Source organism: Lepidochelys kempii, chromosome 5 (assembly GCF_965140265.1).
Source record: "Lepidochelys kempii isolate rLepKem1 chromosome 5, rLepKem1.hap2, whole genome shotgun sequence".
Taxonomy (NCBI): Eukaryota; Metazoa; Chordata; order Testudines; family Cheloniidae; genus Lepidochelys; species Lepidochelys kempii.
Window position 1 is genome coordinate 109,379,989 of NC_133260.1, and position 4,108 is coordinate 109,384,096.

The 4,108-nt window shown below is 39.8% G+C and overlaps 1 non-coding gene across 1 annotated transcript; it reads right to left on the reverse strand.

Annotated features, from left to right (window-relative positions):
• Positions 1-1,813: 1,813 nt before the first annotated feature.
• TRNAH-GUG (transfer RNA histidin (anticodon GUG)) lies at positions 1,814-1,885 on the reverse strand. The gene has a single exon. It is a non-coding gene; the product is annotated as a tRNA-His (tRNA).
• Positions 1,886-4,108: the final 2,223 nt, after the last annotated feature.

Below are 4,108 nucleotides of genomic sequence, written 5' to 3' on the forward strand. Positions count from 1 at the left end.
GGACTGATTTGTTCTGACTTATTCAGTGTCTGTCCTTTCCATTTCCTTATTTGCTCCAAGTTATGGATTCAGTGGGATTAAATACCACCTAGTGAACTTCATGGCCAGGGTGTTTCTCATGTTTAATAATGTGTCCAAGATTATCCTGGAACTGGTTTTCTCATTTTTCTTACTGAATCCAATCTCTGCTGGACCTGACACCTGGAGAGGGGTGAACTCTGTTCCATCCAAGAACTAGGAAGCCATGAATTTTGCTTTCCGATCAAGCTCTCCTGACCTAAGAAGGACCAGAGATTCTGTTTATTTAGGAAAAAAGCCATGACTCTAGTCTGAGCTGTCAAAAATTTACAGCCATTTACTTTCTGTCTTCCCATAAAGGAGCATTCTTCTCCTTTTTCTTTCTTTCTCTCCTGCCTTGTTTGTCTGTGGCTACGTTTGCACTATAGACTACTGTTAGCATACCTATGTCGGTCAGAGTATGAAGAGGTATGATCCCTGTCCAACATAGCAGGGCCATCAGAAGTCTGTGGTCATAGATGCAGTTAGAACAGGAAAACTGGGTTTTTATGGGTTATAGCTTGTTTCACTTGGGGTGGGGGGGTATTATGCTGGTACAATGCACAGATCTAGTGTGGATGCAGCTATCCCAGCAGGAGTACTTTGCGGACATAAAATACTAGTATTCCTATACTGGTAAACTGCTCCTAGCGTAGACATGGCCTATGTGTTTTTGGTTTGGAGATATCCCTTTAACAAAACTAAATGGCTTGTGATTGAGCCTGTGCCTTTATTTTTTAACTCATTTATTATTTTGTATCCTATGACAGAGTTAGAATGGGTTTTGTAACCTAAAGTTAAGAAAGAAGGTTTTAAACTCTCTAGATATTATTAAGAGATTAAATTGTTCCATCAGTTGGTCCTTTCTTCCCCAATAAAAAGAATATTTCATTTTAGCACTGTCCAGGATCATTTCCTAAATGACTTTCTGCTCTCCCTCCATTAGGCTTCTAGTGATCCCAACCGCGGATATACTAGCAGACCAGTCCTCCTTCCTTCCCTCCCCCAAAAATGGAGTCAAATCTGCAGGGCAGTAGGGAAGAATGGGCATCATTTTTCTTTCTCTCCCCCAGCTGTCAATACCCTCCTGTCCACACCTCCCTGCCCCCCACTAAAACTGTACTTCATTTCCCACAGCCTGTCACTTATTTTAGAACCAAATGTGCCTGTGTCACACACAGACCTGGTGTTTTGCATTTATTGCTGTCAGTTATTGACCTCATAAATGGCTCATTCTTGGAAGTGAGGTGCTGGAAAGCCTTATGCTAAAGGAATGACTCGCACTTAATTTCACGCATCCTTTGCTGCTTTTCCTGTTGTGTCCTTCTGGGATTTTCTTTTGTGGTGGTGGAATTTCCAGAGACAGACTGCAGAAAGAAAATCATATCTTCCCTGGGAAAAAGAGAGGTATGTTAAAACCCTTCCAGAATGGAGTCAATTAAATACTGCACCAAGGTTACAGGATATAGTAACATTGATGGAAGTTGTTCAAAATGACATAAAGAGAAAGGGATAAGGCAAATATGGAGCAAAGAGATTCAATTTCCTCCTCTGGTAATGAGCTAATTGCAACTGTGTGCAACTGCCCCTTCCTTACATTTCGCTGTGCTTTAGAGAATAAGTAGATGCAATTATTTTGGGCTGGCTGAATTACTGCTGACCAAGCATTCATATGTAGTTAGTATTGTGTTAAATGAGAGCCTTTGGAAAGGGAATATATATTAACAAAAACAAAAACAAAAAAACAGCCCTCTCCTGCCGTGACTCGGATTCGAACCGAGGTTGCTGCGGCCACAACGCAGAGTACTAACCACTATACGATCACGGCAAGCTAGTGCAGTTAGCATGCTATAGGTTGTCCCCTAGCAGAGCTCTGAGAACACAGCTACCGAGTGAGAATTGGTTGCCATGATTCACATGACTGTTTGCACCTCCAGGCAGTGCTAAACTGAGGAAAGACTTTCTTGTTTCTCCATTGTTCAAAACTTATTTCTCCCCACCACTGTGCATAATCAGAAAAAAGTTCTATTCTCAAGGTACTGGTTAAACAGAATGTGTGTGTGGGGGGTGAGGTTGTTTTTTGTTTTTTAAATTGTGGAAGCTTTTGTTTTAAGTAGCTAGTGCTGATACTGTACATTTCTTTTTCCTGCAACAGTTTCTAAAATGCATTTCAAGTAGGGTTTGGATTTGGAAGCCTAGTTTTTAAAACTGGCCTTGGCTATCCTATCATGGAAAGAAGGGGGACTGATCTTACACAACAACCACCACCAATAAAATGTAGTAGACATTTTGAGTAATTCATTTTGTTTGAAAGATTCCCCCGACACACACATTATGGTACTGTTCAATCCAGTGACCCAGTACTGCCAACCGCACACACTCAAAAGTCATGAATCAAGCCCTCAAAAATGATAGCAGTGGTTAAAAAACCTCAAGAGATTTTAAAAATAAATACCAAATGTGAAGTTCTTTTTATTTGCCTGGTGGTGTTAGAGCATTTAGAGCCCACATTTTCAAGTTTTTCTCTGCAACCAGGCAGGAGAGAAATTTACTTGTTTTAAAAAGCTGATATTCTCAGGTTATTATTAATTAATTTATTTATTAGTAGTATTGTGGTAGTACCTGGTAGTTCAGGTCACGGACCAGGACCTAATTGTGCAATGTGCGAACACAGAACAAAAAGACAGCCCCCACCCCCAGAGAACTTACAATCTAAGCATAAGACAAGAGACAATAGGAGAATATGGACAGAGGGAAACAATGAGACAACGTTGGTCAGTATGATAGGCAGTGGTTTTGGCATACCAGGTGCCTAACTTGTCAAGTTTTTTGTAGACCTCACAGCAAAAGAGAGAGTTCTAACTAGGAATTCTAGGGAAGCGGATGAAGTGACTTTAAAGCAAGTAGCATTGCTGGGTTGAGATTCTGCAGTCAGCAAATCACTGTGACAATGATGTTTTAATGCTGATAAAAGTAACAGTTTTCTACTTATATTTTATTAAACCAGGATCTGCACAAATCTCCATTGTGTTATTCTGTGTGTTCTGAAAATTTTCACCTACACTTATTGAATTTCTACATGTAAATCAACTGGGCTAAATCCTCTCTTTTGCTTTGGAACACAGAGAACAGATTTTTTAAATTAATTACTGAAACACACACAAGTACTTTTGTAAGAGATATTGTGAAAAGAATGAGACTTAGCTTATGTTTTTGCAGAAGAACAGGATCTCCCTGTATTTACATAAGAAAAATCTTAGGAAGGTAAAAGGGTCAGTGGGCCCATTAACCAGTCCACCTTGTTTTTTCTTCTGCCACTTCCCTCCATACATCATTGTCCTCCTCACAGAAGTTCCCTTGAGAATTCATTAGTTTTACTTGTTGTAATGTCTCTTCTGGGTAATCCATTTTACATTTATAGAGCCAGCTCTAAGTGCAGCATGGGCCAATAACAGAGCCACTTATGGCTGCCTGATTCTCAAGTTGCCACAACTACAGCTCTAACATAAGTTAGAGCAGCATCTAGGCATCTCTAACTTATGTGATCATGCTCCAGCAGAGAATTGCCATAGGGAACTGCCAGGTTGAAAGGGAAGGGGTAAGCACCAGCTCCACTGACTTTATACTAGTTGAGAATTCTCTAGACTTCAAAAGTGTATAAGACTAGCACAGCAGACAGTACCCAATGTATTCTCCTTTTTGTAACTTATACATTTAGGAAGACTATTTAGCACGTACATAGTGCTTTCCATCTGGAAGGCCTTTACAAGGATGGGAAGGTATTTTACAGAGAGGAAAACTGAGGCACATAAGTGACATTCCAAAGCACTCTCAGTGAGAAATAGAGGTGTGAGAAAGGTGAAATATGTATGTCTCTGAAGGGCAGAAGTGCTCTATTGAGGTAAACTGCAGTATTACTTCACTTATGGAATTCAGTCAATTAAGGGAATTTGTTCAGTAAATGTGCTTTAAATTTACATTTAATATGCAGAGGCATTCACAACAGAGTGCCCATAAAATTAAAAGTGATTATTTTATTTACTACAATGAT